The 23,247-nt window shown below is 47.0% G+C and overlaps 1 long non-coding RNA gene across 1 annotated transcript in view; it reads left to right on the forward strand.

Moving 5' to 3' along the window:
* Positions 1–23,247, forward strand: part of LOC130151727 (uncharacterized) — a 75,846-nt gene that overhangs the window by 38,840 nt on the left and 13,759 nt on the right. The window contains exons 8-9 of the long non-coding RNA XR_008822696.1: positions 12,109–12,255; positions 13,156–13,324. This is a non-coding gene — a long non-coding RNA (uncharacterized LOC130151727). The remainder of the gene's footprint in view (positions 1–12,108; positions 12,256–13,155; positions 13,325–23,247) is intronic.

Here is a 23,247-nt window from a genome sequence, read left to right on the forward strand (position 1 = left end):
ATTTACATATATATGTATATAATTGTTGGGTTGAAAACGGCAGAAACATATAAACACATGCATTGGAAGGAAATTAGGTCTCTGTTTGATTAGGTCATTGTCTTAATATCTTAATATAAAAAACCTTTTTCATTCGCTTAAAACAGTAGGACTCGTTTGAATCTGTCCTTCACTCTTCAATTTTGTTTTGTTTCTTCAAGAGAGGCACTGAGAAGAACTGATTGCAGTTATTCTTGACATTTTAAATGGCCATCCTTTTCCTCTTGGATATGGTACCCAGATGTATAGTTAGAAAGTTAAAGTGGCTCAGCTAAAGATAAGGATGCTGTGAACTTCGGTTTTACAACTCCTGCCTTGGCCTTCCAGCCCAGCTGATTTAGTAGGAATGAGCTTACCCCGCTCACAGAACTTCAGCCAGGGGAAAGGGGGAGAAAAATAACAGTACTCTGCAGACCTCTACTCCAAAGGCACATAGAAAGCTGCTGGACCAGGATGTCGGGAGCAATCCTGGCTCGGCAGCCTGCCCTGAGGTGGGGGCCCGGGGGAGCTGCCATGGCGGGGAAGCTGGGCTCAGCCCGGGCAGTGGCACGGGCAGGAGCTGGGGTTGCCTGGTTTGCGAAATGCAGGGGATGGAAAGGTAATAAAAGGCAAGTGTGGTGAACAGATTGCTTGAGCAGAATATTTTAGCTTAATAAAAAAAAAAATAAATCCACGGACAACCCCCTCCCCTAAGCCTACAGTATGAGGCTGATGAAATTTATACGAGAGAGAGAGACATAACGAAAGAAATTGTTTATTTGTTTGTTTGCCTTTATAAAACCCATTTGGGAGGAACATCAACAAATATACCATACATCAGTTATCTGCCTTATACCAGTTACACTGATGCTGGAGACGTCCTTTGTTAGAAATTAATGTATGCAATAAAGTTTTACATTTTTCATATGTTTTGAAGTATGCAGGCCATAATTCTTTTGACTGCATAATTACTTTTTGTACACAAGAAAAATGAGGTGCTTAGTCCTAAGTAAATAACCTCAAAACAAACCAAGAAAAACAGTTGCATCCTTTTTATCTTCTGGGTCTTGCACAATAAATATTTTGTTAGAAACTAAAAAAAAAAAAAAAAAAAAAAAAGTTATATATCCTCATTATAATTTCACTTAAAAAAACCCCAACAACAAACAAGCCCCTCTAGGATCATATGGAAAAACACACTGAAGTTAGTGTGGGAAAGAAATGTATTATTTCATGACATTTTTAGGTGCAGATGAAACTAATAGTTTGTGGAAGGGTTTGCCTGGTTAATCCTTTTAGCTGAGTTTTTCCCTCTTCACTTCTGGACCATCAAAAAGCTCTAGTAAATGGATTTCATTAGATCCAAGATCATTTAGGCATGGCGGCAGAGCTGGCACGAAGTGCGGCCACGCGAGAAGGGCAGGGTGGCTGAGCCAGCCGGTCATGGAGATGCTGTTGCTACAAGTTGAGCTGGCTTCGTTCTGATGGCCGAGGGCAGGTGTTGGAAAATGGTGAGATAACCTCCCCAGAGCCAGGAGGCTGGCTTATCTACCATGTCACTGTGAGAGAAGGGGTTGTGTTGTGGGTTTTTCCATAACTCCGGACTCGCTGTTTGCTGGTGTGGTTGGCTGAGCTTTCTGGATGATGTTGGTTTGGGTTCATGAGGTGTGCTCTTTGGGGTTTTTTTGTTCCAGAGGAGCAGAAGCTTTGTAGAAGACTTTTAAAGAAAAGAAAATAGGATTTTCAGGGCTGGCAGCAGCAGCTTAAGTTCCCCAACCTGTAGGCAGTTGTGTTTCGGGGGTGCCAGTGGTTGCTCCAGCCATGTACCACTGGCAGCGGTTCAGTCCCTCAAGGAGAGGAGCCCTGGAAAAGGTCACAGCCGGTTTACCTCTTTTAATCCTTAAGCACTGAACTAATGTCAAGTCAGGGTCACGTAAATACAGAGATAGGAAAAGGGGAGGAAGGAATGTTTGGGGGGGGGGGGGGGGCAGGGGGAGTCAAGATATACTTTTTAAAACTAAACTGAAATAAACTACTCTTCGGCAGAAATCAGGGAGTCACACCGGGTTTGGCACTGGCTTAAATAAATCAATTAAAGTACTGATTTAAGTTAAACCAATATGCTAGCAAGGCCTTAGGTTTTCATCTTCCAAAGACTTATGTGCATGCTTGGCTGAACAGTGGGAGTGATTATCTGTATAATTCATGTTAGGAATACGGCCTTATTATTTAAGGATTCAGCTTTATAATATATACGGTATTTGCAGACCGTTGCCTCTGTACAGGGTTTCTGTGGATTCGGAGCCACTTGCTGTGGGTAAAACGTATCTCCAGCTCCTCCGCCCACCCCGTACCCGCTGGCAGTCCCTCCTTGTCCCCACGAGTTGTGCTGGTGGTGCTGGTGAGGGACACGCTGCTTCTGTGGAGCCGGAACATTTTTTATAAATATGTAAATAAAATTTACCTCCTTTTGCTGACCCCTCGAAGGGCCATTTTTGGCCTGCAGCAAATATTTATGTGTGAGCTGTAAACCCCTGAAACTGAGGGGTTATAGTGGAAATGCTGACAGAGTATTAAGAGACCTTTAACCCCTGGTTTAGCTGGCCCTGCTATAATTACAGGTCTGTCTGTTATTTTCAATAGCACTCGTCATGACCTTGCCTCTATTTTTTAATTATAGTAGAACTTGTGAAGGGAATTATTACTAAGTTGGGGGTTCCCTGTCTCTCTAAATTCAATCTTTATTAAATATGTAAACCGCTGAAGAGGCAGGATTGGTCTAATAGCCTTTTCCCTCCCTTCCCCTCCCTCCTCTCTGGACCGTGGTTCAAGTTGTGCCGAAGCCCTGAGTGAAATGGATGCTGTGATCTGAGCCTCCCGTGTCCCCCGTGAGCACTGAAACTGGCTGTACAATAAGCATCAAAGGTTAATGAACACAGGGAAAAAAAGTTGACATTTTATTTGGTAATGGTCCTAGTGGTTGAAATCTGGATGGAAAAGATGAGATCCAGGAGGAGGTCGCCCTTCCTTTTCTCCTTCCCTCCCTTATTTTTCTGAAACGTCCACGTCTGGAGGAGGCAGGTCCTATCAGACCCCAGAAATGCCTCTTCAAAAACGTTTGTGATTTCAAACAACTGGGCCGTGGCTTGCAGCTTAAGGAGAGCAGCTGGGATACATTTTTCAAGCCGCACACTCAATCCCCACGCTGGCTTCTCTGTGCTCCCCCCACTTCAGGGAGCTCGCCCGCTCGCCGGGGCGATGATGTCCAGCCGCGTTTGCTGCTGACCCGTAGCAGTTCGGCAAGCTGCCGGTGCTCCAAGTGGAGAAATGCCCCATTCTCACTGGCTGTGCAATGTCCTGCAGGGCTTTCCCGGCTGGCCGCAGTGGAGGCTCCTTCGGCCCCGGCTGTCCAAGCTCAGTGGAGCTGGAGTCACCCACTGAGCCTGCAGCACGCAGGGAATCCTCCAGGTATAGGGGTGTTTCACAGCTTGGTGTACCATTGCTAAAGGGGTGGTAGAGGGATGTACGCTTGCCCAGCTGGGGAGCATCTCCCTGCAGCCCAGCGGTGACCTGGATGTCTCCATCTGCCGATGGAGGAGGCAGCAGCACCCACCTCCAGTACCACCCTGGGGCTTTGCTGTGGCGGGCGGGTCAGCAGGGTCAGGGCAGCGAAGGGGCCATGCGTGGCCTGGAGAAAGGGGGGATCATCCATCCTTGAGTTACCGGGTGGGGGAGAGTCTTTTGGGATGAGCATTGGCTTTTCCTATCGTGGGACACAGGCAAACTCCAGATTTTGCATAGATGAGCCCCCCCAGTGCTGAGGGGAGGCAGAGAGCGAAGCCCCGGTGTGGAAGAGCGCGGCGGCTCCTTACGCTGTTGCACTGGCCTGTTAAAAAGAGGAGGCTTACAAAAGATGTGCTTCGAGGCAGGAATTTTCCTGGGACCCTCTGGCTTCCCACTGGGATCCTCGAGATGAGCCCCAGGAAGGGTCTGGGCTTTGTGTTGGTCCCCCCTGGGGAAGGGGACCTTGGCTGTTCTTTCAGTATCTCCCCACCAGATCCACAAATTGAACCTTTGGAGCAGTTTAGGTATTTTCTTTTTTAAGGGGAGTGATGGATTGGCCTTCAGTGGCTGAATGACCTTTCTGTTCCAGTCTAGACAGCTGCGGAGGGTTTGAGAAGCATGACTGGATCAGGCCCTTAGGAAATGCTTTCACTAAAGCACTTTATGTACATTCAGAGAGCTCATGAATCACTGGGCTTTGCAGATAACTTTACCCTGAAAATATAGTAGATGATATTCATTTTAATATTTACCCAGGTAGGATGCAAAGCACGCGGCCGTGAGGCGTAGTGCGGTGCTGAGCGATGACTTGTCGGCATTGCTTATAGATGGGTAATTAGAGCTGCCGCACGGAGGCTGGGGTTGGGGACCAAACCGGCTGGATGTTTATTTACATGACTCAGTGAATGACACTGAGTTGGAAGCGTAACTTACAGGTGTTACTCTTTCTCCCCCCTCTCCTCCCCCTGCCCCCAAAATGCAGTTTCGGAGTATCCGTAGCTTCTTTACTCTCTATCTTGATGCCGCTTGTTTAGAATACCATCTTCCTTTACTGAGGTGTAAGGAAAATGAATTAGCACAAGCTGGCACAGGTAATTAATATCGTGTGGGCGAGAGAGGGAGAAGACTTTTTAAATGGCTTGCAGTACATTTAGAAATCTGTCCTGTGGTGTTCACCGCTTGTAGTTACGGCTAAGGATGCTCACCTGCCCCTCATCTGCCACCTGCTACCACTGCCTGCGCTCTCCCGTTTGCTGATGCCATCACTGTAGAGTGTTTTACTGGCTTTAAATAATTTTAGAAGTTAAATTATGTATTTACACTTAAATATTGCTGATATGCAATTATTAATAAAAGCAACAGCTGCATGTTGATCAAATATGTGAGTTTTTGTCTGGGCAAGTTTGACAGATTTTTGTCTGGGTGTTTTGATAGACCGAATTTTACAGCGGAGTCATCTCTGTAGGTTGAACCAATCTTACCAGTGTTTTCCCCAGAATATTGCCTCCTGTTTTAAAGTATACATTGTTATGGAAATTATTATTGAAAGCAGGACTGAAAGTAAGGCATTATTCTAAGAAAAAGAAAATAACACTTTTTTTCCATAGACCTTTAGGTTTTGAATACTGAAAAATGTATAAAGCATATGAAAAAGTAAACCCTTTGCTCCAAAATGAAAATAAAATTTCTATTCCCAAATTGATTACGAGAGTGGGTTTCTGCTTTTCCACCTGCTTCAGTTGTATCAATAACTAGACTGGACCTAATCATTGCTGTTTATAAGCTTGGGTAGCATTTTGAGGGAAGCGTGGCACAGAAAGGTTAAGCCACATACACAAGGTGGCACAAAATGAAAAAGCTAAACTGGGGCCAGAGTCTTGCCAAGCATCAGTTTGTTTTTGTTTATGTTCCTCTACATACCTAGCTCTTCTTCTGAAGAACTAAAATGCTGACTAGCATTTTCATATGCTATTTTCATATACCTGTCCAAAACTCATGGACTTACGTCTGCAAGTTAATTACAGGTATGGCTATGCGATAAGTCAACGTCTATTTCCTTGTTTTCTGGGCATCTTGATAGTTGTGTGGGTAGACTCCATTGCTGTACACTATGAATAATATTTTTTAAAGGTGTATTGGCTTTATTTTAAGGATTATCACAAAGCTGGAGAACTAAGGTGGGGGAAAGAATGAGATGGCCAGGAGAAGTCTTTCCTGTGTATCCCTTAGTAGCTGCCCTGTGCCAGGGTGACCACGGGATGACTTAGCCAGGTCACTTACCCTCTGTGTCCTACTGTTTTTTTCATCTAAGCAATTCTTCTGCCCTTTCCACTTTCCATAACGTACCAGGACTGGCATGGATAGATTTTGATTGTCATGTGTATGTGCACAGAAGCAGTACTGGGCTGGATTGTCCAACCTACTCCTCCTTTGTAAATCTACCAATACCCAAACCAAGACCAGTTGTACTGGCACGTGGGGTCTGCCCTTCATTCTTTCCTTCCTGTGGTATCTGTAGTTGCTAAACATGGCAGTTATTGTTGTTGAAGGCAGCTTTTTTTTTTTTTTTTTTAGTATGCTCAGAAGCAGTTATTTCCTTTCTGGAGGCAGTTATTTGCTCTTCTGTAATAATTTGTATAGTCCCTAAATGCCGAAGGGATATTCTCCTTGCTAACTCTGGCTAAAATAAAATAGAACAGAGGAAACCACTGGCTGTATGGTTCGGGCAGGTCAGGAAAGGGGCAAGTTGATTTATGCTTCCAAATGACCCCAATGCCATGAAGCGTTTAAAGGCACGCTCGCTAGCAAGGCTGTGAGGAGTCCCCGGTTGCCACCGCCACGCACGGCAGAGCAGCAGCCCCCGTGCCGGCCCCAGGAGGAGGGTACCAGCCGCTGCCCACACCACGCTGCTCGAGGGATGCTGCTGCTCCCGGCCTCTGCCCAGGGCAAAAGCCAAGGTTTGGGGAATCTACGCTCTCCGGTAATTTAGGTGCTTCCCCTGAATCCTACATGATCTACCAAAACGCCAAAGTAAATGAACAAATCACATTTTTAATGTTTTGCTCGTTTTGTTTGATAGATTGCCAAGTGAGAAATTTCAAGGGGTCTACAAGTCACTCAGGTAAAAAAGAGCGACTTTCTGCTTGTATTTTTCATGTGAGTAAAACGCCAATCTATAAAGGATTAGGAGCCTTTATTCAGAGTTTGAACTTTACATTCCTCAAGCCTCGAATTTTTATCTTCAAAAGAAAGTAGTCATTTCATGGTGAGTTATGAAACGTGAAATATTTATTCCGCCAGTAAATATGTAATTAGGCATATTTTGAAAATCTGTAATTAATCCCTCACCCTTAAACCCATAAGAAATGCTAATATGCCTCTGAGGTAAGGCAGGTTTCTATAAAGGGCATATATGTAAGCTGTTCTGATCTGTTGTATAATTATGTTTGCTGCCTGTAGTGGAAAAAAAAATCCTAGTGAGAATTTGTTGTGGGAGGAGAGGGAAGAAAGGGAAGAAAAAGCTTCACTCCTCACCGAGCAGGAGGCAGTTATTGGATGGCAATATATCCAAAGCTTTTCACTTGTTGGGGTGGGTTTCAAGGGGTGCAGTACGGCCATGAAAAGCAAAGCTGGTTATTTTATTCCTACCTCACGCAGCAAACTACCAGCCCTGCCCGAGTACCCCCAAAGCCAAGGGGCTGTGTGGACCTGGCTCGGACACTCCCAGCTCAGCACAACTGTTGTTCCCCCTTAGCCTCTCGCTTCAGCAGGTCCCCCGGTGGATTTTTCTTGATAAAAACAGGGAAATCTTGAATCCAAGCGGTACCTTTTGAACCATTTCGTGTTCACTTTGGCATCCTGCATCCTGACAACACAGCATAAAGAAATACGACCAAAAAAAAAAAAAAAAAAAGCATTGCCCAAGAAGACTTTCCAGCTTGGTTTTGGAGCAAGGAAATCTGTTGAGGCAAAAAAATCTGATTGATCTGACTAATACTAACATTGTGGAAAGCCCAGGAGCAGATTGCTAAGCTCGAACGTGGCTTCACTTTGGAATGACTGGACATATTTTAAGAGGCTTTCACTAACAATAACTGCCAGAGTTCTGTCACTTTGCTGTAAGAGGTCTCTTGTTGTCATTTTAACTTCATTAAGAGAACAAGTGCACCCTACTACTTGAGCTGGTGAAAGCAAGGAGAGATTTAGAGGTCATTGAATGCACTTTTGGTCAAAATAGGGCACTTTGGATGGGACTTACGGAGCTCCATAAGGGGCCAGGCAATGTGTACGCATTGGAAGAGATGATACAAATTGGCTTAGAAAGGCAAGCGGACAAGGTCATGCAGATATGTTCACTGGTGATTAGTAAGTACGGCCATCTGACTATAACCTCAGAAGCAGTAGGTTGCTGTTTTTCAAAATAGAATACCAGGGGAAAGATTTTTCTGTATGAGTATGATGTGCCCTGTTTCCTATACTCAGCCACTGTCAGCATCATAATTATTGAGCTTAGTTCATTGTTTCCTTGGTTCCCCCCGATGGAGGTAGGTGGGAACCATATCCACTTTTTCTCCGTGCAGCTTTTTACCTTTGTCCCAAGGCAAGGACCTTGGGTCAGACCTGTGGCCTCAAAATTATCTGGCCTCAAAAGCCCGCTGAAAGAGATACCTTTAAATGTCTGCCAAGCTTGCCCACCGCACTCGGGAGCAGGCGGCGTACACTAACTCAGTGCTTCATGGAAAAAGGCTCGGTCCCAGAAGTCACCCGAAAGGTTGGGCATCAATCAAGCAGATGTACAGCCTGTTCTCTTCTGAAACATAGGCAGCTACAGGTTAGAAAAGTTGCAGCTTCTAAAACTCCGCAGCAAGCAGAAGGTGCCTGCAGAAGCCGAAAAAATACCTGTCAGGCTGCTCCTCAGCAGGAGCATTGCCCTGAGTTGATGACATCTGTGAGGTGCTTACAGCACCATTGCAGTGAACGTGGCGGGTTTGGGGTTTTTTTTTTTGCCCGAATTACTCTAAAGCAATCAGACAATACAGCTTCCTGTAGAAGTTGTTAACCTGCCGGTGAATTCATCGTGGGTGTTTTGATGTTTGTCGCCTTTATTAAAGGCCTTGGAGATGTGAGATGATGTGAGAATCTCAGCTTTTGTCTGAGCCTGAGCAAGCATACCGACGGAGAGGAGGCTGCTTCGCTGGGGAGAAAGTCTATGAAAATATAAGCTGCTCCAGTATGATTTATTGTTCTGAAAGCCTTTAATGCCTAGGCACCCTCTTAGGAGAAAGACAGACATTTCCAGGGAGTCATTTATGCCACCTTAAATAGATGTGTCGGCTTTTCTGTAGCCATTAGCCCACAGCAGATGGACAAGACATCTAATTTTCTGGTGCATGAATAGTTGACTGAGGTGAGTAGAAGCCCAGCTCAAGCTCTTGGAGAACCTAGCCCAGATGGCAGTTTATGAAGAGCTTCACATGCATCGCTGAAATGTTATTATTTTTAAGCCCAGATGATAATTTCAGGGGTCCTGAATGATGAGTATTCAGCACGGCACTTGGCAAAGCTATGTCTTCTTATTTTCATTTCAATTACACCTAAGTCAAAAACAGTCTTGTTTGTATTTTAAGGGACAGTAAAAGGGAATATAAATTCCCATAATGTGAGCTTTTCAGTGAGGTTTCATTTCAGTTTTCCGTTCATTTTGCAAAGTGAATTTACAATAGAAACACCGCTGGTGGACATTATAGCTGCCAGTATGCTGGTTTCAGTGATGGGGAGATAAACCTCTTCTCAGACAGTGCTTTTGGTGCAGAGAAGTGTCTCAGCAAACAAAACAATCCTCAGAAACGTGAAGGACTGCTGCAAAAAAGGAAAGGAATAATCGGTTCTCCACGCCTCTTGCAGATAGGGCAAGAAGTAATGGGCCTAAATTGCAGTAAGGAAGATTCAGGTTAAAACCTTGTGATAAGGACGGTGATTGTACTGCGAGACTGCCTGGGGAGGTGGCATCTCTCCAGCACTGAAGGACTTAAAACCCCACAGATAAGCATCTGTCAGGAATGACACAGGTGCCGTGGGCCAGGGAAGGGACTGGTGACCCCTGGAAATCCCCTCCAGCCCTTTGAGGTGATGACTCTGAGGGCGGGGGGGGGGGGGGCTGCGCTTTGGGGAGGTCTGCGATGTGAAGCAGCTGGAGAGGTATGCCTGTTGCTGGTTGTCATCAGCGGTGGGGACTCCATGTTGTTAGGTCTGGGAGCAGCAGCAGCAGGACTGGAGCTCTGCAGGCTGATAAATGTGTTTGGAAGAAATGGGAAGGAGCACAAATATGAGCTGGAGCATCTCATTTCAGAAAAAAAATAATGTAGGCCGATCGGGCGGGTGGAAGTCCAAGTCTTTCCATGGAGACCCTCTTGTTGTTTTGCTGATGAACGCTCAGGTGCCTCGCTGCCCAGCTTTCTGGGTGGCCGCAGACATCACTGAGGGAAAAAGTGGAGAGGTTGGAGTGTTTCGTTGCACTGCTCAGCAGACCAGGAGATTGCCAAAACCCAGAGGGGTAAAAAGGGATGAGCACGGGGGGGGGGGGGGGGGGGGGGGGGGGGGGGGGGCGGGGGGCGGGGGAGGGAGACGCAGTGGAGAGAGAAAGGACACTGGAGTATGAGGAGCCTTTAGAGGGCAGTAAGTACCCTCGGAGGGGAAAAAAAAGAATAAAAAGGCGGCTGTGGTAGATGAGAGATGGGACAGGGTGTTCAAGGGGGAGCCAGAAGCAAATGCTCCAGGATTTTGGTTGACAAACCTGCAGACCATACCGAACTTGTCAGGCTTGTTTATACCTGAACAGTTTCTAATAATGCCCACGTTACAGAGCTTTTGCTAATCCACATAGGTGAATAGTAGGGGTGTAATAAATCTGCTTCTGCTTGGCCCTGCCCAGATAGTAGTGGAAATCGGGTGCTACCTGGCTTTTACACTCAGGATGGCATGATCCACAGTTTGGTATAAAAGTCAGGAATCACTAAAACAAAACCCAAAAGCCTTGAAATGCTACCATGTGCTTTACGTGCTTTCATGCGCCATTAAACGGCCCCTCCCCGGGAAAGAAGCAGATTCTTGGTCCCAATGTAGGTACGTCTGTGTGTGCATGTGCTGTTCGTGTGTCGTGCAGGCAGTGTGCCTGGGGTGCAGCTGCCCCCAAGGGAGAGGTGGAAGCGATGGGATGTGCACGCTTACGTCACTGCAGCCCCGCTCTCAGGTATAGCCCTCGTCAGAAAACCTTGGCTCCTGGGCAAGCCAGCCAGGCATTTACTCCAGATGAGCAAATTGCATCTGAATTTTGGCTCTCAGCACCACAAAGAAAATTCTGCATTTGATCTACCAGGTGTTTCTCAAGGAAATAGGTGTCTGTGCACCTTGTGTGTTACCTGTAACGCACAGCAGGTCAACGACCCTTACTGCCCTCTGCTTCATGCATGCAGAGTTATGATTTCATCAGTGACATTAGGTATTTTGCGTGATACTGGATATTTAATTAAAATGTTCCCTATCCTATCAGAAGATGCTCTTATACTGTTGTTCCCTAAACATTTGCGATATGGTAACTACAATATGCTGTGCATCCCAGGCTTCTGGCTTTAGTTGCTCATAGTAAAATTGCTCTTACACTACAATGTAGTGTATTCTGCCCAGCGCAGAGTGATGTGCTGCTGCACATAAATGCTTGCCTTGCCAACTGGTCCTTGTTAGCTGGTTTGAGCAGAAAACCGTGGGAGAAATGTGAAGTGAGAAGGCATACAAATCTAAAACCAGGATCTAACGCACCGTAGCTGCTTTGCTAGCTTATCCGTGGGTCTCCGCTTCCCAAGTATGTTTCATATAATTACTACATTACATTTTTAATTATGTTTGTTTTCCTCCTTGCAGTGCCCATTTCTTACGTTTCCTCTTCAATGTATATAGTACCCCAGCAACATCCACATTTATAATTACGGAAGATAAAGTTATAATATTCCTGAGGCAAAACTGCATTTTAACAACTGTGCTAATGTGGAAAACAACTTGTGCAGAATAAATATGCCCTACAATTAGTGGTACGCCGACATTTTTCATGGTTACCTTACATATAAATAAACTCAAGCCACTGACATTTTTCCCGAGGGCTTTTATCTCTGCAGCCCCGAAACTGCAGACAGATTTGTTGTAAGTAACACTATCACCATAATAAGTTTGAAAACCATTTTATTTAAAATAAAATAAAATAAAATAAAATAAAAAAAATCATCTGCTTTTGCATCTGCATAGCTCGGGGCTGGGCCCGTGGGTCTGATATTGTCTGTCTGCTGACCCGTCGCTGCGTCCTGGGCTTCCCGAAGCCTATCATTTGGCTGAGGCTAACAGGAGGCGACTGGGCAAAGCCGTTTCACCTGAGGGTGGGCCAGGTCACAGGTCACTTGTAATAGCTTCTCCCTGCATCTCCAGACCTGTAAATGAGACCAGAGCCTGACTCACTCCACTACACTTTCTTTGTCTCAGACGGATGCTCTAATCAAACAAATTACCTAGCCCGTGATCACAGCCGCTGAGCCAGAGACAGTTCTGCAGATGCTTGTCTGGAGCCCTCCAAGACCCTTCGACCGTGCAGCGCTGCTTAAAAGAAAGGGCTCGTGTTTTCCACCAAAGGTAATAAAAAGATGTGCCGTCACTTGGCTAAGCTGGCCTCAGGGAAAAAATCCCCAAGGGCACCATGGGACACATTTTGGCACGCGTGGCACAGCTCCCTTGGGCGAAGAGCGTGCGTAGGGAATAACGAGGCAGCTGGCTGCCCTCGGCGCAGGGTTGCACGGGCTTTGGCTCCACCGACCAGCACGTCTTGGTAAAGCCCAGGTGCCACGTCAGCAAGAGAGTAGGTGTACCTTACCTCTGGGCAGCGTTACACTCTGCTTGCGTTTTGATTGTGGGGTTGGTTTTTTTTTAAAAAAGGGGGGAGAAATCTGAGATGGGCAAAAAGTGCGTGTGTGGGGAAGAAGGTGAGCCCAACCGTAAATAAATGGGCTCACCCAGCGTAGATAGAGAAAAGCATCAAGGCGTGGTTTGTTTATTGTAAAAGTCAGCCTTAGGCAGAGGATTTAAGACTGATCAGCCCTCTACAAACATGTTATATTAGCCTCGTATTTATTTATTGCACAGTCCTTTAGTTTTATTTGTTGACTGTCATTCCCCACTGTACTGCAGGCAATGCTGTCACTGTATTTTCTTAAAAAATTCACAATAAATTTGTAAACAGAAAAAAAATTCTAGCCATTCCATATTTTTCTCCTGCATTTTCTGGACACTTTGGGTTTTGTAGATGTAATGTTGGTTGTTTACTTGATTCTGACTCTGAAAAAAAAACCCAAAAAACTAGGTACTTTCTAGTTTCAGATGTTTTGTGTGATTGTAAAAGAGAAAGAAACCAGTTTTGACTTAGAGAATGAGCTACTGCAAACAATCTGTTGCTAATATAGTCTAATTGCTAGTGATATTTTGAGAAAACAATTAAATTGGAAGTGGGGTTACTTTGGTGTTTATTGTCTGTGACAGCTTCTTTTGGAAACAGGCTCGAAGAGCTGCCGAACTGAGGCTGCGATGATGTGCGAATAATACTTATCATCAATATGGAGCCAGCCAGCGAAGGAGGGGATTGCAAAACTGGGGCAGACTCACCTGTTGGATGTGCCAGGATGGGCAGCCAGGAGTTTCGCAGTCAGAGGTGGGTCCTTGGTGTACCTGTGGTTACACCCTGCAGCGCCGCTGTCTGGTTCTTGCACTGGGACCGGGAAGATGCTTAGGTGCCTGCTGGGTGTGAGCTAAAAAACGGGCATGAATTTTGTTGTTGGAGGGAAAGGTACCACGTACTGGAAGAAACGCCAGTTCAGTGTTCAAACCACAAGTGTAACAGCTCAAGGGAAAAGTCTGGGCAAAATTCCCATGGATTTCCCCGCATCCAGGTTTTCGCTGCTGGTTGTCACTGTGATTAGTTCAAGGTGTAAACAGACATGCCCTCTGCAAGCAGCTGTGCGGTTGCCACCTACCACCAGACCTCCCACTAGTTCTTTCACACCCTCTGGTGGAAAGCACAGCCTCCTCCCAGCCCCCAGCACGGGCGCTCACCTGGGTCCAGCCAGCCCCCTTCCGAGCCCCTCCGACCTGACAGTGCTCCAGAAACTTCCCACTGAGATGGGGCCGTGGCTGTGCAAACCTCCGCCTGGTGCCGCGGCCATCAGGTGGGGAGCAGGGATGTGAGGGTCAGCCTGAGGCTACCAAAAAGGCTGTGAGGGCTTTGTGTAAACCTGAGGGCTTTGTGTAAACCAGCCATATGGCTGAGTGAGGAGTAGTTCGTTGGGTGGGGAGTATTTCGTTGAGTTCTGGTCAAGCTATGGCAGAAATGGCACCGAAGAGGCAGCAGTAGTTAGAGAAACAAGAATTTTCTGTACAAAAAGGCCAGATTTTTGGAAATATATAACGTGCCAGACCTGAACTAGCCCCAGGGGCTACTGTAAGGGAGTAGATGCAGACCTAATGCCAGTTAGTGAACTTGGTACCACTGGGAGGGGTCGGCGCTGGCCCCAGCCCAAACCCTTCTGTCCTTCAGCGAGAGCTGAGCGCCCCTTTCTCATCCTCAGTGTGGAGAATTCCAAGTGTGGCAGAGAAAACTATTTAACCCCATCTGTAGGTTGGTCATTGAGTTGCAGAGTTTGCATTTGGAAGCTCTTCTATTGTGGGAGAAAGTTTAGAAAATACTCCTTTATATCTCCTGTGAGGACACTGATGCTCACAATATCTTCTGGCTCCAGAAGCTGGAGATTTAGGAAAAGCATCAACTGCTGTCTAAGTAGGAACAAAATGGGGTGGAGAGTTTTGACAGTGAGAGACAGTGTCTCAGGAGCTCTCTCGGTTTTGCCCTCTATGCAGAACTGCTTGCATCAAGACCTTAAACCCCCTCTGTAAAAGCTGTTTGCGTGCGAGCAGATGGTATTTCATTGTCTTTTGCTACTGATCTTGAATTATCAGCCTTCATAATGAAAATGCCAATTCAGCCTTGACTGTTCTGCTATAACTCTACCAGGACCACTATAATGCACACACCATATATACTGAATATTTATTATGGTACTGTGCATATTATTTATTGTATATGCAACATATTTTGTAGGTGAAAAATGATACCTTATCTAAGTCAATGAGCATAACCAGGAAAAATATGGCAGAGTAATCATGTGATTCATAATTGACATCTGCTCTCCAAAGACTTGGACAGAATCTGAATTTTCAGCGTACGCTGGAAACGCTCTTCTGTTTGCTGGCCTGGGCATAACCGTGCCACCGCTCTCCCCTGCAGCTCCATCAGTCTTCGGCATTTCCATAATTCCCAAGGTGCACGGGAAAGCTGGGCCAGCAAAGCTGGCCCAACACATGCTGAAAATATTTCAAGAAGCTGCAAAAAAACGCTATTGTTTTTCAGTGTCCAGAAACAAGAGAAGGAAGTGGGGGGGGTCTGTGCAAATGCTAATGAAGATCAGCCCGTGGGCATCCTTGGGGTTTTGTGGATTCACAGTGGGGTTTTATATGTGCGTGTGTGTCCATGTATATATGAATAGATGAGTGACTTTTGGGGGGAAGCATCTGCTGCTCCTGTCTCACCACTCTGTTGATCACCACCATGCAGCCCAACATGGCCAGACCAGCAAGACCAGCAGCCCCACCCCCCCTCCAGCACTGACACTTCGCTTCAATCCTGTCCTAAACCCCCACTTCATAAATGTGCCTTTTTCTGACACGGGTTCCTTGCTTCTATTTGGAGCAACATATGCTCAGATTGCCATGAAAAGAGGATTTGGGGGCTGGGGGTCATTGACTTTTATCACTTCATCTGGTCAGAAGTTCGTGGTGGAGTGGGTGACCTGGCTGCACTTAGGTCCTTTTAATAGGTTATCTCATCAGCCTAATTATTGACCAGATTTCCAGCAGAATTAATGTACTAAGAGGGTACACAGGCACCAGTGAGCAGCTCGCTAGAAAGGAGGAGGGCTGCAGAAAAATTCACAGAAATTTCCTCGTAAGGTAGAGTTGTAGCTGGTCTACAGAGCCTTGTCTGTAGAGGTGAAGGTGGAACTGGGAGTTGAGTGCAGCTGCTCAGTTCAACAAGCAACATGGGCTGGGAAGATTTTCCTTTCGCCAACTTCATTTTTCTTGCTTTTGTAGATTCTTTAGTATCTGCTACTGTGGCTGGGAGAAATACGGAGCCATCTCAGCCCCTCACACCCTGGCAGTGATATGGCGTCCTTGCACGCGTAGGAGGGGGCGCGAGGGTGGAGAGGAGGGGATGATGAAGGGTTTATTACTGTAAACAACAACAGGGACGTAGCGAGAGTTTTCGAACAACCGTCCAAATTGCATTATCGACAGCATCTAGAGACCAGCCCACATCTTTATTGGCGTTGCTTTCACTGCAGGAACGTGGCCAAGTTTGTCTCAGCATCTGAGCTGGTCTTCCTTGTCAAAGCCTTTTCGTTTTTTCTGGAGAGATAAGGCTCTCTGTATAGCACATTTTAAAGCAATAGCTGAAGAGAGCAGAGGCTTCACCACTTTGATATGCAAAAGACAACAAATTTTATGTATATATGGGGGGAGTTAGTCCTGCTCTCACTGAAGGCTTTTGGAAGATTCCCAGTGACTTTGCAGAGACTTTGAATTACAGCCAGCTTTTGCTTTTTTTTTTTTTTTTTTACCTTCCCCTCTCGCAAAATGTCAGGAATAAATATTTTAATTCAAAATGGCACTGCAGTGCCTTGCAGCGCCGCAGCCCGGGCCCCTTTCCCCACCAGCTGCCGGCACTTTCCCCAGCAGTGAGGCAGGCAGCCGGAGCACAGCCCGCGCCGGGAAGGTGCCAAAGCGCTGCAGAGCAAGGCCCTCAGCAGCTAGCAGACAAGCTGGTTTAGACATGGAAAACTCACAAAAAATACAGAGTTTAGCCGGCCGGGTGGAACTGGGGGAACCTGCGTGCTGTCTGCAATGTGCCTGCTAGAGAATAAGGCATAAAAAGTCGTTTTAGAGATAATTTTAAAAACATTTCAGGTCTTCTGGGGATGCCAGCTCAATGCAATAAAGCCAGCCATCAGTGCTGGGTACCAATAACCAAACCCAGTCTGGTTACGCTGCCCTTGCCCCAGGTAGAGTGTTGCTTTCTTGAAAGCAGGAGGGAAACCGGGCTTGTGAGTAGTGTCTGCAAGAAAAGCTTCTTAAAATAAGTGTTGAATTTTAATGAAAGCAGCTCATAATGTGTAGGAGGGGGAATGCTGTTGTGCCTAAGTGGACTTGCTTACAGGTCCAGCCTGGGAGCTGTTGGGAAGCCTTATAGTCTGTATCGTGGGACTCGGCGTGCCGTGGAAAAGTGTTCTGGTAGTCAGTCGTCTTTATAAACCCAGCATGTGCCCATGCATATAGATAGATACACATACATACATACATATACATGTGTATGCGTGTGTGTAAATCTGTGTGTATATATATGCCTGTATGTGTACATGTGTACATATTTATAGGCACACTGCATATTGTTGAATATACATGTTATACCTCTGTATGCATGCATACATATGCATATATGCTTAGGCTTCTGACCATTTTTATGAGATAAACATAAAAAACATAAAAAAGAAAAATCTATATAATGTAGGTACATAACAAAATATAATAAATATACATATTTAAGTACATTCTGAGGTTCTGCATGTATACACATGTATATATGAAACTGCTTTATAGGTATTGTATCTTTGCAGGTAATATAGAATGAGCCAGATTAGATATCGTTTGTAGTGGATAATTGCTACAAAGCAAATCAGAGCAACCACGTTATCCATACATACATGTATGGTGAATTCAAAGAGACTGCCTCAGTGATGTCGTGACCAGAGGATTTCTGCAAGTAGTGCTTGGAAAAGCCCTTGGAGTAATGATCTTTGGCTTTAAAAAGTGGCCAGGCTGCCTCGGTGGGGTGGATGGGGTTGTCGGGAGCAGCCCCGGGGATGCAGCCAGCACCCCACACCCATGGCATCGCTCACCCTCCAGCTCTCTGACAGCGAGGGGGCTTTCAGCATGTGAACATCAGCTTTAGGTACATCTGAAAGTTTAAAAATGAATCATTGAATCATCATTTGCTAATACTCCTATCTCCTAAATGCTTCTATCACATCATTTAAGCATTCAGATAGATCCTAAGAAACCTTCTTAGGTTCTAAGTCTTCTGAATCAGTCTCCTGCCAAAAAAACCCTGAAGTGTGTTTTCTGGCTGTAGTTAGTGTTAAGTTGCTTCCCGGGGCTGCTAAGCCTTGATGACTGTCTTCCAGGTAAAGCAGAAAGAGATTGCCTTCTCCTGCCAAAAGGGGTAGAACATGTTTGTCCTGATTTCTGCTGGTGATTGTTAGTGTGCTGCCTGGAGCAGCTGGTACCTTGCTCTGGAGAATTTGCTTCAAGAAAAGAAGCAGGACAATGGGGGTGGGAGGGGGGGGAAATAATGAGAAAAATGAAAAATGAGATGAATGAAAACCAGTACTTCTGAAAACTGGATGGGCATCTCTGGCTTCACTGTGTCACCTACCTAACACTGAGCTTGGTTTTCGCAGGGATAAATCCAAACCACCAAACAAGGCTGATACAAGCAAGTTGCAGCGACAGCAAGCAAGTTGCAGCGACAGCGGGGGTGAGCCCTCCAAGGCACCAGCTTTTGCCAAAGCCCAGCTCAGGCAGATGCTCCATGCTCTCTCTGCCCCAAAAAACAAAAAGAAGAGGTCACTTAAAATGTCTTTAAAAAAGAAAATGGAGAGGGGAAGCTTGTTAATTAGGGACCAAAGTTATCTGGGCGTCTCAGGGAACAGTGCGATGCTCTGTCCCTGGCTCCTCTGGTGCATGCCCACGGGTGCGGTGAGCTGCGGCATCTCCGCTGCGATTCTTCCTTCACCAGGGCAGCTCTCCTGGGCTCCTGCGGTGCAGGAAACTTTCCTTTTCCCCTCGATTCCTGGTATTTGAGGGCTTAATTTGTCAAGCCCTTGCTTTGGGGCAGGAGGAGAGTGCAGCCCTGTGAGAGTGATGTGGGATGCCTGCCCCTGCGGACAGGACCAGGGACGGAGCAGCGGGCAGTGTCCCAATGCTTTTCAGATGCCCTCATTGAATGAGAGAGGGGGGGGAAAAAACCCAAAACGGGAGATGTCAGAAATGCCAACACTGAAGGAAAGAAAGAATGAAGGAAAAAGCACACACACATCTGCAGCTGATTTAACTGTATAAATAAATGGTAGGTTCCTTTGGCACTCCCAGCACAAATAACTGAAGTGTTGCATTTGGGTCCTAGGACACCAGTGAGCAAAAAATAAGAGATATGAGAGAGAGAAAGAGTGCGTGTGTATATACATATATATTCATGACATGCATATATTTGTCCCAAATCATGTGTTTATCTTTCCCTCCCCCCATGCAATTACAAATTTGTTAATGACCCTGTGACTGAAAGGAAAGCAGGGCAGGGAGGCCGGCCGGGGCCGTGCCTCAGACCGCGTGCGCGGGGAGCTGGGGGCTGCTGGGCTTGGAGTGGGGCCGGGGGTCTGGTTTTATTTAGGGCCACGCCTCGGCAGTTTTAAGACAACACAATGCAATTACCCCGACCACAAAATGTTCTGCGAGAGCCTGATGGTCCCCGATGCCACCAGGAAGCGGGGAGCTGCGCGTGGGCCAGCCCTGGCTGAAGCCCTCCCGGTGGGGCTGTCAGCAGCCATCCCCTTCCCCACAGCCCCTAGGTGCTAAGGTGAGCTTAACCCTGTGTATATCTGCCAGACCCGGGGATCCATCTCCCGTAACTACCTGTTTCTTGCCACTGGAGGTGTACAGCTGCGGATGGGCAAGATGGATACTGGCATCCGGAGCTTGAAAAATGTCCTTTCCTCCTCCTAAAAAAACCCTTGCCGACACTGGGAACCTGCTGCCCGTATTCAGGCGAAGCTCCCTTGGCACTTTTTCGAAGGAGCAATGAAGACATCAAGCCTTATATGGATTCCATTATTACTTTGTTTTATTATGTTGTGTTTTATGAGGGACTCGAGGCCCCCAGGGAGCAGGAAGGCGCTACCATCTAAACCGGGGTGGGGAGCGGAGGAGGCACGTCGAGGCTGCCTGGTATCGGGGAATGATTTCATCCCGAGCCTTATTGTGGCAGGGAAACAATTCCTGTTTACCAACAGGCCTGCTATTGTGCTGCTGGTGCCAGAGGAAATCTGCGGCCGAGCAGGCTTGCACAATTGCCGGTGTGGTCCCCGCCAGAGTCCTTGGCTCGGCGAAGCTGGGACAGCAGGCAGGACTCAGCACGGCGCGCAGGGCTCAGCGAGGCAGCCCGAACCCGGCCACGCAGCCCCAGGCTGTTATTATTTTGTTGTTAGCATCGGGGAACTGGTCCAGGCTGAAATACCCCCTCCCCTAGTTGCTTCCCAACCCTGCTGCCTCATTTTGAGGGTCCCTGGGCATGGACGTGTGGCCAGCCCAGCCGTGGCACGGGCACTTGTGGGGCACAAGCAAGAGGAGCGTGAGCCATCGTGTACCACCCTTCTCGTAACATTTTAAGCTGGACGCCATGTAGGTAACGTTAATACCAAACCAGAGAGGGATTTCTGGTTTAAGGTGGTAAGTGGTGGTAAAGGGTTTCAGTCTCCTCACCTCTTTTCACAGATTGTTTCATCCAGAATTTAGATCATCTGAATGCAAACCCCAGCATCTCGGGCTTCCTCTTCTTCCCTCTTCTTCTCATTTCACCCCATTCACTTTTAAAGTGGACATTCGATTCTAACCTGGGCACTAGGGATGGAGCCGCCTTGCGGGGATGTAAAGCAAGATGATGCTAATCCTGCCGGTGCTAATCCAGGCGAGGTGGCTCAGCAGTGCCTGATCTGCCATTTGCACACCCAAGCTCTGCTGCCAGCATCGCTGAACTGCACCCCCAAACCCTCCAAGCCAGGTACGCCGTGTGTCCGCACAAGAAGCCTGCAGCTGGAGCCTCTCCACACAAGGGCACAGGGCCCAGGTCATCAGAGAAGGTCGGAGAGTCAATAAACTCCTGGGTGGCTTCACAGACCCCTTGCAGCCTAGCTACACGTTGGCTGTGGGGCCGTGGCAGCTCCTGAGCACTCCAGGCTGGGTTTTAAGAGGGCTGTAGGCCTAACGTTTAATATTGCAGATGTGTCCATGCTCAGGTGGCTGGAGCTCATGCAGCTACACGTGAGCTAACTTTAACTGAAGTGCTTTGGGTGCTGCCAGCAATGCAGATCCTGCCTAGAGCAAACTGTGGCAGTGATCTAGGACTGACCTGCATCTCAAGAGGGTTGCATTGCCCACCCTGAGCTCCCACAGCTGTATCTACCCATGCTAGAAGTTAGTGCAGATATGTCCCCGTTGTCCAGCAACATCCTCCAGCTCCTCCAGCACACAGAGCTGTTTGTTTTGCATCCGTCACCTTCCTCAGCCATCCCATCTCCCTCCCGTGGGGTGCAGCCCTTAGCGTTATCGTTACTGGTCCTGCCCCAGACATCAGCGCTGGAAGATGACAAATGACCTGCTCTTCCACGTCTCCTTTGGAAACTTGGAAACAGGGCTACAGACAAGTTCATCTGGGCTGTGGCAATACTAACCAACGCATCTCTCCGCAACCCCTGAGGGCTTCTCTGCATGCAAAGAGAATGGGACAACGCTGAGAGGATGAAACAGGCAAGAAGGCTTTTTGTTTACTTGCCGGTATGGTGTGCGGTCACCAAGCAGGGACCGGGAGGAACCTCCAAGCCTTGTCACTGTCTCTCCCTAAGGGCATTGAGCAGGGCGACACATGCTCCTGCAGCGTCCTGCCAGAACTTCTGCAAATGCTATGCCATGTGTGCACATGTGCAAGCTTGTGCTTTGTTTTGGGGTTGGGTTTTTGTCGGGGTTTTTTTCTGTCATAGGCTGCTGGCAGCTCTGGTACTATTCCCTCAGCCTGTTACGAGTGTACACTGAGCCATTCCCAGCCAGTTGGAGCTTTTCCACAAGATGGTACTCAGCCCAGTCTGTAATTGAAACAGGGCACGGATGCTCCTGGGGAAGGCAGACATCAGCCAAAAACCCAGGCCGTGATAGTCAGAGATATTTAATATACAAATAAGAAGTTGTTTCATAAATATCTTATAAAAACTGTAATTTACTTCCCAATATTTTAGCAGATTATCTTAATGCAAACAGCAGATGTATTTCAGAACAACGAGACAAATGTTTAGCAAAATTAAAGTTATTCATGTGCAGTCACACAGGGAATATTTGCATGATATTTTACTAATTGCTCTGAAATCTGACTTGTAGCAAATAAACAAACAGGGGGAAAAAATAAACCAGCAGGAAGATTAGCCCCAGGCCTCTCTTTTTAAGTTCTCCGAGTCTTTCTTCAACCACTCAACTTTTTTCTCTGGCAGCCTGGGGTTCTTCCCCAGTCCCCTCATTGCACTTCTCAGGCCCGTTACCCTTTCGCGGACTCTGGGATTTCCCCTGGTAAGCGGATTGCATCTGAAAGGGGTTTGATCTTCTTCTTCCCTTGGAGCCCAGGTGCCCTTCCTCAGTCTTCGATTCTGCCTGCTCCCCTTCCCTGTTGCCTGGCTGTGGCCAATGAGGCCAGTTGCCAATTGTCACATTTTCTGGAGCATTTGGGGGCCATATTTTGCTCTTTTACCTAGCTTAGAGGTTGCCCCAGGTAGGATGTAGCCATACAGAAAAGCCCAGCAGAAATGGAGTGGATGGCTTTTTAGTGGCCGGGCATTCAGACGTGGGTTCCTTTAACCTTCTCTTACGAGTTTCAAGTTACAGCAGTGAGAATCGAGTTGTAGTTGCTGATTGTTATGACATTATTTTATGTCAGGTCTATTTATTTGCCCTCCTGGAAAAGAGAATGTATTCTGAGACGTCAAAATATTTTGTTCGCCTTCATTTGATTGCAAGAGGAGCCTTAGGTGAGGTAAGAAAAATGTATGTTTATCAAAATTTTGGTGCGCAGTAGGTGGTTACATGTTTGTATATATTTCATTCTCCTAAATTGAAGGAACACAGAGGGTGCAAAAAAAATCAAGCAGTGGGAAGTTAGCAAAGGTCAGAATTAAAATTGGTATGCTTGTATGGAAATCCCATTGACTGCAGGAGCAAGTGAGCTGCCGCACTGGGAAGAGAAGTCCCTGGCTTCCCACGACAGCTGCTTTTTGCCCAAGGTACTGGAGTATCTGGCAGCAGTGAGTGTCTCCTGTCATCCTTCTGTCGGTCGCTGTAGGTGGGTAGGAAATGCATTTTTTTTACCTGCCTTCTACAAGCAAAGGGGAAATTTTTAAGCATCTGAGCCTTTAAGATCCCAAATCCCATTGTAAGTCACGTCCCTAGCACTGGAAATAGTCCCCGTTCCATGGTGGGTTCTGGAGTAGAGCCTGGGAGGTTTGGAGGGAATGTGTGCAGCCGCTCTTTGGGCGTTCATAGCTTAGGCAGGTCAGTGGGGGCCACCAGAACTCAGGTGCTTGCTCGCTGGCGGTGCAGGTGCTGCGTTCTTCCAGTGCACACCAGGGCAGAGGGTTTCAGCCTGCAAAGTACATT

Source organism: Falco biarmicus, chromosome 6, assembly GCF_023638135.1.
Source record: "Falco biarmicus isolate bFalBia1 chromosome 6, bFalBia1.pri, whole genome shotgun sequence".
Taxonomy (NCBI): Eukaryota; Metazoa; Chordata; class Aves; order Falconiformes; family Falconidae; genus Falco; species Falco biarmicus.